Below are 11896 nucleotides of genomic sequence, written 5' to 3' on the forward strand. Positions count from 1 at the left end.
ATTGAAAGCCCTCCCCCAGGACTCTGCAGTTAGGAACATGGAAACTAGCAGACAAACTGGGACTCATTAATGATAGTGCCGTCCTCCCAACATCTGTAAGTTCTGTCAGTTGAAGGCCAGGAGCTGATTTTGCTGTAGTGAAGCTCTTCTGTTTTCTTGGATTTCAGGACAAATCCTATTTTTTCTTCAACTACTTATCATTAGTGACAACTAAAAGAGCTTTATTTGGACCATGATCTCTCTGCATATTTTAGCATATTTCCTTTTACTAGTTTTTCTCCCTTTGTGCATGTTTCTCCTCTTAATTAAGATCAGACCGTATAGAATTTTTCTTGTTCTATTATCATATAACATTATATAAAGATTGAAAACAATCACCATTCCCTGTCCTGACAATAAGCCAAAGGAAAAAGTTCTTATTTACACTGATACAGGGAATATGTATCAGTCATCTATTGCCACAATGAGCCGGTTCAACAAACTGACCCCAAAATGCAGTTGCTTAAAAAAATAGTCATTTATTCTGGTTCATTTGTCTGCCGGTCAGCTGGGGGTCTGCTGGTCATGGCTGGGCTTAGTAGGCTGGCTTTCAGGCTTCAGGTGGGGATCTGATTGGCTCTGCTTGTTTCTCATCTTCCGCAGACCAGTGGGTTAACCAGGTCATGTTCTTGTCATGGCAGTGGCAGAAGTGCAAAAGGGCACGTCCAGCCACATTAGCACATTCCAAGCATCTACCTACATCACAATTGCTAAAATCCTGTTTGCCAAAGAAAGTCCCATGTCTTAGTCCCAAGTCAACAGACAGGGAGATGTTCTGTATTAGCTAGCCACTACCTCAAAACATAGTAGTTTAAAACAGGGGAAACCAACTTTTTCTATAAAGAGCCAGATAGAAAGTATTTTAGGTTTGGGGGGTCATATGGTCTCTGTTACAACAACCCAACCCTGCCTTTGTAGCACAAAAGCAGCCACTGACAATACATAATGAATGGCATAGCTGTGTTCCAGTTAAACTTTATGTACACCAAAATCTGAATTCCATATAATTTTCATATGTCACAAAATATAATTCTTGTTTTTGCAACCACTTAAAAATGTAAAAACTATTCTTAGTTCATGAACCATCCAAACAACAACAGAAACCAGCAGAGTGGACTAGCCTGGCAGCTGTAGTTTGCTGACCCCTAGCTGTAACAAATTACCATGAATTTAGTGACATAAAACAACACAAATTTATTATCTGATAGGTTTGGAGGTCAGAAGTCTAAAATGGGTTGATGTTCCTTCTGGAGACTCCAGGGGAGAATACGCTCCTTGCATTTTCCAGCTTCTAAAGGCCCCTCACGTTGCTTGGTTCATGGCCCCGAATCACTCTGACCTCTGCTTCCATCATCAAAATTCCTCTGATTCTGACTCTTCTGCCTTCCTCTTCCACTTTTAGGGACACTTGTTATTATGTTCAGTCCACCCAGATAATACAGGATAATCTCTCTATCTCAAGATTCCTAATTTTATGGCACCTGTAAAATGCCTTTTGCCATGTGAAGTAACACATTCATAGGTTCTAGGGATTAGTATGTGGACATCTTTGAGGGGCTATTTTTGAGCCCACTTCACAGTCCAAGAAGGCCTCTATGAGGAGGTCAACGTTAATCTGACCTCTCATGTAGGAGAAGGAGCCAACATATGGTGAGCTGGGGAAGAACATTTTGGCAGAAGGAGAGCATTAGCAAATGCTCGGAGGTGGAAAGAATTTGGTACAATCAAGAACTGATGGCAGGTGGTAAAGCCACAATGGATGGGCAAGAGGAGAAAGTAGAAGAGTATGAGTCAGGAGCAATGTAGCTCAGACACTCCAGGCCTCATGGGCCCTGATTAAGAGTTTGGGCTTCATTCTAAATACAGTGGGAAGCCACTGGGGGTGGGGTTAGCCTGGGGAGTAACATGATCTGATTTGCATCATTAGAAGGTCACTGCCTGCTATATGGGAAAGATCTCCAGCAGGCAGTTGGTCCCAGGCTTTGGAAAATTACTTGGAAGTAATCTATATGAGTCAAGAGAGAAGTGGTGAGGATTCAAGTGACCCCAGACAATTGGTCAACAAATAGTCATGGTGATCTCATGGTGATCCGATGCCAGGTGCTGGGAGTGAAGGGATAAACAGACATGGTATCTGCCTTTATGTAGCCATCAGCATAGTGGATGTGGATGTTCTACAAAAAAAGCATAAATACTTAAGAGCAATGGGAAGCCACTGGTTGAATTTAACCAGGAAAATGACATGGTGTGGTTTGCATTTTTGAAAGGTTGTTCTGGATGAGTGTCAGGACAGGAGTATGAACAGAAGAGGGGATGGTAGTTAAAGCACCAGTGCAGTAGTTCAACTGAAAAGTGCAGTGACTTGGATTAGGATGGGACAATGGAAACGAAAAGGAGACCAGAGTGTTAGAGCTCTTTTAGGATTAGTGTAGCAGGTTTTCTGATCTTTACCAGAACTCCCTTCCCTGCAAGGTGAAAAAAAAAAAAAGACCAACTGTATGTATATTTAAGGTGGACTCAGAATTTGGTGATTGATTCAAAATGGAGGTGGATGGGTCCTTGGCTACTGGCAGGAGCAACTGGGTCGATAGTGATAGTGATGCCATCCACTGATAGGGAAAAGCAGGGGAAGAGCAGGTGGGGGCGTGGGAGTGGTGTCTTAGTCAATTTAGTGCTGCTATAACAGAATACCTGAGACTGAATAATTCATAAAGAAAAGAGGTTTTGGGGATGGCCGGTGGTTCACTTGGGAGATCGAGGTGCAAATAACACCAAGGTCAAGGGTTCAGATCCCCATGCGGCCAGCCACCAAAAAAAAAAAAAAAGAGGTTTACTTGGCTCAGATTCTGGTGGCTGAACAGTCCATAACTGGGCAACTGCATCTGGTAAGGGCCTCAGGTTGCTTTTACTCTTGGTAGAAAGCAGGAGAGACAGCATGTGCAAGGAGATCACATGGCAAGAGAGGAAGAGAGAGAAGAGGAAGTACCAGGCTCATATTAACATTGAGCTTTCAGGAGATGTTCTTACCTTATTCAACATAGCTCTTGCAGGAACTAATAGAGCAAGAACTCATTCACCCCTGAGGTAGGGCATTAATCTATTCATGAGGGATTTGCCCCACTACACAAATACCTCCCACTAGGCTCCACCTCCCAATGCTGCTAAACTGGGAATCAAATTTCAACATGAACTTTGGTGGGGTCAAGCCATATCCAAACAATAACAGGTAGTATTCAATTTTGACAGGATATTGTTGTAGAATGAATATAGATTCCAGGTAGACAGTTGAATGTATCCATGGTCAGAAAAGAATCTGGGATGAAGCTACAAACCACAACTCATCAACATTCAGATGGTATTTGAATCCAGGGAAATGAAAGAGATCATACTGGCAGGAGAGAGAAGAGGGCTCAGGACCAGCCCCCAAAGAATTAGGGTCTGGAAGACTATCTTGACAAGGAGAGTGAGGAGTGATAAGTAGCAGAGACTCATCTATCTTCCTGTCAGCCACTTCGAGAGATCAGGCTCGTGTTCTCTTTTCATAGCTCAATCACTCCTTGCAAGGCAGATCTGAAAACAAATCCACATGCTTTAGACATCCTTCTCAGTTTTAATCTCACTATTTTCTCTCCAGCATCTTCTCTCCAAACATTTAAAATTATCCGGTTTTTTTCAGGATGGGAAACTAGAATCAAAAGCAAAGAGTTAAACAGAAAGCAAGGCATTTGTCTTATAACCATATGCTATCCTGAAAATGGAAAGATCCATAAGGAATGAACTCTATCCCTCCACATGTGGAAGACATAGGACGGTAAGGTCCACTTAGAGAAGCAGCAGATGGACCAGGAGAGATGGGTAGAACAAATGACACTTGAGGAAACACTGATCAGGACAGAGGCTGCAAGAACAATGAATCTGGGAGGAAAGTTAATTATAATTCAAGGCTGCTTCCACGATATAATATTCCTATGAGCAAACATCACCACATGCATGATGCAGCATAAAACAATGTTCAGATTTAATCAATTACCATAAATGCAGAGGAGAAAAAAAAACCCTAAAAATCATGATTGTTAGAATGTTTTTGGTCAAAACGCTCAACTTCTTAGACTTGCAAATATTTCAATGTGGAAAAGCCTTATAAATTAAATGTATGTGGTAAATCTTTTAAATGTAGCACAGACCTCAGTAGAGGTAAGAGAATTCATGTAGGAGAGAGTGCATTTAAATGTAAGGAATGTAGGAAAGTCTATTCAGAGCTCCTCTCATCTTTGGCCCAAGAGAACTTACACAGGTGACAAACCCTACAGATGTCCTGAATGTGAGAAATCCCTCTTCGTGGCATATGCCTTCTGACATCAGAGAAGTCATACTGAAGAGCGATCATATAAATGTAATCTAGTGTAGAGAAGTCTTTGAACAAAGCTCACCCCTTTTGAACTATGAGCAAACTCTTTCAGGAGATAGATCTAAAAGGCACTGAGAGTGGGACAGTCTTTACCAAGAAATATTCCTTTCAGCACATTTCAGAACTTATACAAGAGAAAAATCCTATAATGTCAAAACTGTGGAAAAGGCTATAGGTAAAAATTATCCCTTACTCAATACAAGATCATTTATACTTGGAAAAACTCTATATTTGCAGTGAATTTAGGAAATCCTTTTTAAGGAGTGACCACTTTACCCTACATCTAAGAATCTCTGAAGGAGAGAAACCCTGTGAATGTGATCATTCAGGGAACAGTTTCACACTTGGCTCCTCCCTTACTCAACATCACAGAATGCACACTGGAGGGGAAAATGATAGATATAGTCATTGTGGGAAAGGCTTTAGACATAGCTCAGCCCTTATGTTGCAACATCAGAGAACTCATACTGGGGAGGCAGGGGAACCCTTTACATGTAATCACTGTGGAAGAACCTTCAGGAGGTGTTCTCACCTTAATCAACATAAGAGGATTCATTCTAGAAAACACTGTGAATGGAATCATCATTGCCAAGCTTTGAACCATGATTTTTACCTTATTTGACACCAGGAAATTTATACGGATTAGAGAAGCTCATTGAACATAATCAAAATAGAAAAGCTGTAAGTTGAAATTCCATTTTGTTTGACATCAGAGATAAACCATAAAGGAGACAAAAGCCACAGGTTATTTTTAACCCATTAACAAGTACCTGTATTGAATAAGACTGTGTTCGTGGGTCCCTGCCATCACAGATGAGCACATATAAGCAGTTCTACTCTACATATGCCCTTAATTTGCCATAGAAACACCATTTTATGGACTCAGGGTCTAGGTCTAACGGACAGTGTCTCATAGAAACAATTATCATAGATAACCAAACGTAAATGTTATCAATGATAACAGCATATCTGTCTTTCTATATCATATATGAATCAGGGAACCACCAACCTTGAAGAGTCATGCAGAGATCACACATCTTTTAGCATCATGGGGATCAATATATGTATAATTTTATGATATTTATAGAAGAGGAATGAAGGATATACCATCCATGTTTTCCCTGCATAATCCAAGTGTCACTTCAAACAAATTAGAGATGTTAATACTAACTTACCAATGTTTTGCCAAAGACATTCTATTAACTTAAAAAGAGGTTGTCATAAAGAGTTGTGTGCATCTTCACACTTCTAAGAGTATACCCAGTGTACAGGCAGGATTAAAAACATACCACACCCTCGTGAAGTGTTGTACCCCAAGGATGATGCAAATCTCACAAGCTTTAATGAAAATCCCTTACAAGAACAGAGTCTAAGCAGTACTGGCTTTTTCCTCTGAAACTCTGGATGCTAGAAGACAAATAAGGATTCCAGAAAAAAAAAGGACTCTGATTTTATAATTTTATGCTCAACAAAAATATCTCAGGCATGAAGGAAAAGTAAGCATTTTCAGACTTGTAAGCATTCAAAAACTGTACTCTTTCTAGAAAAATTCCCCAAGAGAACATGATAGTAATCACTCACAACATAAGGATAAGCCATATCTCCAAAAGACATGCAAAAGCTTTAGTCATAAGAACAGAAAACTAGACATAGCCCAGCAGTCCATCAACAATAAAATGGACAAAATGTGGTACGTCCACAGAGTAGAATACTACTCAGCAATTTTTTTTTTAATTTTTTAAATTTTATTTTGTCGATATACAATGTGGTTGATTATTGTGGCCCATCACCGAAACCTCCCTCCCTCCTCCCTCTCCCCCCTCCCACCCAACAATGTCCTTTCTGTTTGCTTGTTGTATCCACTTCAAGGAATTGTAGTTGTTATGTCTTCTTCCCCCACCCCCCGGTTTTTGTGTGTGTGTGAATTTATTTATTTATTTTTAGCTCCCACCAATAAGTGAGAACATGTAGTATTTCTCTTTCTGTGCCTGACTTGGTTCACTTAATATAATTCTCTCAAGGTCCATCCATGTTGTTGCAAATGGCAGTATTTCATTCGTTTTTATAGCTGAGTAGTATTCCATTGTGTAGATATACCACATTTTCTGTATCCACTCATTCAATGATGGACATTTGGGCTGGTTCCAACTCTTGGCTATTGTAAAGAGTGCTGCGATGAACATTGGGGAACAGGTATATCTTTGACTTGATGATTTCCATTCCTCTGGGTATATTCCCAGCAGTGGGATAGCTGGGTCATATGGTAGATGTATCTGAAATTGTTTGAGGAACCTCCATACCATTTTCCATAGAGGCTGCACCATTTTGCAGTCCCACCAACAATGTATGAGAGTTCCTTTTTCTCCGCAACCTCGCCAGCATTTATTGTTCAGAGTCTTTTGGATTTTAGCCATCCTAACTGGGGTGAGATGGTATCTCAGTGTAGTTTTGATTTGCATTTCCCAGATGCTGTACTACTCAGCAATTTTAAAAAGAGTGAACTACTGATAAACACAGCAACTTGGATGAATCTCAAAAACATTATGATGAGTGAAAGAAGCCAGAGACAGAAAACTATTGACTGTATGATTCCATTTATATAAAGTTTGAGAACAGGAAAAACTTGTTGATGGTGATAATCAAGATAGTGGTCACCTCTGGGAGGTGATATTGGCCAGGAAGTGGTATGGAGTTTTGGAAATATATTTTCCCTTGACTTGTGTGATGGATATATAGATGTCTGTATAAAAATTCATCAAGCTGTAAAGTTCAGGATTTATGCCTGTCATTGTATATATATCATACTTCATTTAAAAAACTTTTAAAGCTATGTGCCAGTGATGGGACACAGTGAACCCATGCTGCAGTTTTAAACAGTCTCAAAACAAGAACAAACACAAAACAAATGGATCCGCCACTGCTGTTGTAAGGTCAAGGTGCTTTCTGTTGCTAACAACAACAAACCCACCTCAAACGAACTAAGGCCATCAGAGAATTTTTCACTCACGTGCCTGGTGAGTTAGACAGCCAGTGCAGCTTCAGGATTGATGACCCAGCAGTTCAACAATGTCTCCAAATCTCAGTTTCCTTCAGTCTTTCCGCTGCCTCTCTGCAATGTTGGTTATTCTGAAATTGGTTCCCATTGACAACAATACGGCTGCCAACAGAGAATGAATATGCTTCCTCAGCTTCCCTCAAGAGACAGCTTTTTTTTCTTTTTCTTTTTTTAAAAGACTGAGCTTTGCTCTCTGTATCACTTTCCTATAGCTGCTGCAATAAATTACTACAAACGTAGTATCTTAAAATAAGAGACGAGAAGTCTTAAAACAAGAAAAATTTATTTTCTCACAGTTCTTGAGGCCAGAAGTATGAAATCAGTATCACTGGGCCAGAACAAAAGACTTGGCAGGGTTCCATTCCCCTTAGGGGTTTCTAAGAGAGAATTCATTCCTTACCTCTTCCATCTTCTGGTGGTTGCTAGCATTTCTTGGCTTGCAGCTGCATAACTCCAATCTCTACGTTTGTGGTCACATCACCTTCTCTTCTTCAGTGTATGGGTGGTCAACTCTCTCTCTGCCTCCCTCTTATAAAGACACATGGTTGCTTGCATAATCCAAAATAATCTCCCCATCTCAAAATCTCCAATTTAAATAATCTGCAAAGACATTGTTTCTATAGAAGGTGACATTTACAGGTTCCAGGGACTAGGTCCTGAAATCTTTGAGGGCCATTTTTCAGCCTATACACTCTTCTAATCTTTAGTCAAAATCCTGGGCTTCATTCTCAGCTTATGTTCATTCTTTTGACCCAATCACCACAGACAGGAGGATGCCTTGCACTGACTGGACTGGACCAGAGGGCTTACATGTCCCTGGACTAATCACTGTGTTACTGGCAATAGAATGAGGCCATGTGGCTTCAGCCCACTAAGGCCTGTCCCCTGGAGCTGAGATTGAGAGACAACATCACCTATAGCTGCCCAGAAAGGTATCTGGAGCATTCTGGGGAAGGAATGAGTGGAAATGTCTCCCAGATAAACCCTAAGACCTTCCTCTCTCTCCCTGCATGAAGATCCTTTGAAACACTGGTTTCCATCCTAAACCCGAGGGAGAGTTCACACTGCTCCCTTATACTCAGTGGAATGCCGCCTTTCTTTTCCAGCACTTCCATCAAACTGCTCCCTGAATGCTGAGTCTTCATTTAGTTCCAGACCTCTGCTTGCAGCAAGTCCAGAAACTTCCAGCATCAGTTGCCCTCAGACCTGGCTTGTGGCCTTATAAGTCAACTTAAGGAGAGGCCTCTGGGGCAGATAAGCTTTAGCCAAGCAGACTTATGTGCCAGCTACTGTGGCTGTGCCACACTCCTTCACTGCAGCAGTCTGGCTCCCTCTACAGATGCCAAATGCCAGCCATTCTCTTTTCTGGCTTTCCTCACAGCCAGGACATAGATGCATGTGTCAATCCTGGCTAATGGGGTCTGAGCAAGTCTACAACAAAGAGGGCTTCTGAACATGTTTTAGTTCTTCCCTATGGTAGACAGAATAATGCCCTCCCCCCACCAAGGGTGTCCACGTCTTAATCCCCAGAACCTGTGCATAGCAAAAGGGATTTTGCAGATGTAATTAAGGATCTTGAGATGGGGAGATTGCATGGATTACTTGTGATGGGCCCAATGTAATTAAAGAGTCCTTGTATAACAGGAAGTAGGGGTCAGAGTCAGAGAAGGCAATGCGATGATGGAAGTAGACGTCAGAGAGATTTGAAGTTGCTACACTGCTGTCTTTGAAGATGAAGGAAGAGGCCATGAGCCAAGGAATGTAAGTGGTCTCTAGAAGATGGAAAAAGCAAAGAAATAGATTCTCTCCTAGACACTCCAGAAGGAATGCAGCCCTATTGACACCTTGATTTTAGCCTTTGACCTGTGTGATGGATACATAGGTGTCTGTGGATATAAAAATTCGCTACTATTCATCATTATTCATTAAAAGACCCATTTTGGACTTCTGACCTCCAGAGCTGTGAGATAATAAATCTGTATCATTTTAAGACACAAAGCTTTGGTAATTTGTTATAGTAGCAATTGAGAACGAATACACTCCCTGATGCCAACTTCTTCAGCCAAATGTTGCATAGATACATGTGATACTTGAAATTATGATGACCACCTTGAGATCATGAGGACCCAAGCCTTAGGAATAACCAAGACAATACAATGGGGAGCGCTGAGCCAAAAGATGGACAGTGCCTGGCTACAGGTCATAGTTGAGCCTAGGAATCAGCCCTGGAAGCTCTTACCTCTGGAGTCAATGCAATTTAAGATAATGAATGGTGGCATAAAATACTTCTTGCATGATAACATTTCTTGCTCCCCGACAGCTTCTGTTCTCAAGTCTCTTGCTTAGTCATGGTGAGCCACACAATCTGGGGACTCCTAGAAGCAGCCATCACAGATAACCAAGATCTGCAGGCTCAGGTTAATCCTTGTTGATCTGACTCACAGTCACTCCTTGGGAGGTAAATACTTCCTGAAGAACAGAGACCCTGATCAGCAGTAATGGCCCAGTAGCCTCAGCTGCAGCCTCAGAGGCACAGCCAAAGAATCACAGAAATGGCAAGGAGACATTCCAGAGGTCCAAGGGTATGATCTGAAAGCAAGCTTGGGACATGACTGATTCATCAAGTTACACATGCAGAGGTGAGTACGGTTTCCCACTCATTCCCTGTTCTTCATAGCAGATGGCACGAGTCCTTTCTGGGTGAGAAAAAGGTGCTCAAAACAAACCACACACCTCAGTTCAAAATAAATTGTGCCAACTTGCTGAACCACAAAATGATTCCCCCACCATCACCACCCCCCAAAAAAGTTGTTATAACTGTATAGCAATTTCAGCAGGCATTTCTTAATCTTAAGATGAGTTTGAATCCAATGTGTTCTTGTGAAGAATAGCATCCAGTTCCTTCCCGCACATGTTGAGGAAGAGGAAAATAACAAAACAAAGTCCAAGGGCCAAGCCAAAAAGGCTCTGCTATGATCTTATTTGCTCTTTTATTGCTCTTTCATGAATTTGAACGAACTGACACTTTACACATTGGCCTTCCCATCCTAGAACATGATAAGCATTTTCATTTATGTAAGTTTACTCGTAGTTCTTTCCAGAAACTTTTCGCATAGGTCCCCTGCATTTCCCAACAAATTAATCTCAGAAACTTTATGTTTTTATGATTCTACTCCGAAAACAATCTTCTTTTCAATCTGTTAAAGTTTTAGAGATTTTGTACATACATATGTGTGTTGATTTGTGGGTTTTTTCAGTTTTTGTTTTTGGTGGCTGGCCAGTACGGGGATCCAAACCTTCGACCTTGGTGTTAGAACACCATGCTCTAACCTAGCTAACCAGCTAGCCCTCTTCATTTCTTATTCTCCCTGATTTATTGAGACCTCATTGATTTTTAAAATTTTCTATCAGGTTTATAAAGTATGTTAAAGTTATTTGTTAATAAATGCCCTTTTCCAATAGTTATAGCACTATATCTTATTTATAGTAAAAAGAACATCCAGAAATTTAAAAATCAAGATTGTTTTAGATTTGTACATCCATCCACGGTTGTTGAACAGAGGAGTGAATAAACAAGAGACTCAAGAAGAAAGACAGGAGTCGATTTTCATCACAGAGGAAAGATTGACTTCCTCAGACAGAGAGAAACATTGAGATGGGTTGTGTTCATGACCAGAAGGAGGTGTGTGGCTGGCTTGTTCATTGTTAACATCCTAGTGGCCAAAGGACAGGATGCCCATACATTGAGGACAGCAAGAGGGAAAGAAGGAGCCCAATCCTGGGTGACATCTGTGTGCAGCTTAACCAGCATGAGGAACCACCTACCTGTGGATTTTCTGTTCTGCAAGAAAACAGTGTTTGTTATTTGGGTTTTTAGTCATTTACAACCAGACACATCCTAGCAGATACAGGTTGCAAAGGTATAACCTGGATTATTCCAAACCTACACTCTGTGGACTTCCTGAATTCCTCTTTGTGGCAGATTGTTTTCTGCAGGCTGTTTGTCGTCAGCCTCTGCTCAGAGCTCAGATTCTTCACCTTTTCCCAGGTGCAATGTCCAGTGTGGATTATCTTGATGTTGACCTTATCTTTCATGTTGGGGAAAACAGGCAAAGAATAAGTGACTAGTAATAATAAATAGACCAAAGAGTCTCTTTGCTGGAAAATAGCTGTGATACTAATAATTTACAGGTAAAACATTAATTAGTTTATCCATCCTTCTCCAACCTGAAGTTCTCAAGCACTGAGGAGTTCAAAGAGGTGTCCTGGAGGCTCACATTTTAATGATGAAAAGATTTTTCTTCTCTTTTTTGGGTAGCTGGCCAGTATGGGGATCAGAACCCTTGACCTTGGTGCAAGAAGGCTGTGCTCTAACCAACTGTGCTAACCAGCCA

General features: G+C 41.0%; 1 non-coding gene across 1 annotated transcript; it reads left to right on the top strand.

Annotated features, from left to right (window-relative positions):
- Positions 1 to 2440: 2440 nt before the first annotated feature.
- LOC134374215 (U7 small nuclear RNA) lies at positions 2441 to 2502 on the top strand. Its single transcript, XR_010023084.1, has one exon. It is a non-coding gene; the product is annotated as a U7 small nuclear RNA (small nuclear RNA).
- Positions 2503 to 11896: the final 9394 nt, after the last annotated feature.

Source organism: Cynocephalus volans, chromosome 3, assembly GCF_027409185.1.
Source record: "Cynocephalus volans isolate mCynVol1 chromosome 3, mCynVol1.pri, whole genome shotgun sequence".
Lineage (NCBI taxonomy): Eukaryota > Metazoa > Chordata > Mammalia > Dermoptera > Cynocephalidae > Cynocephalus > Cynocephalus volans.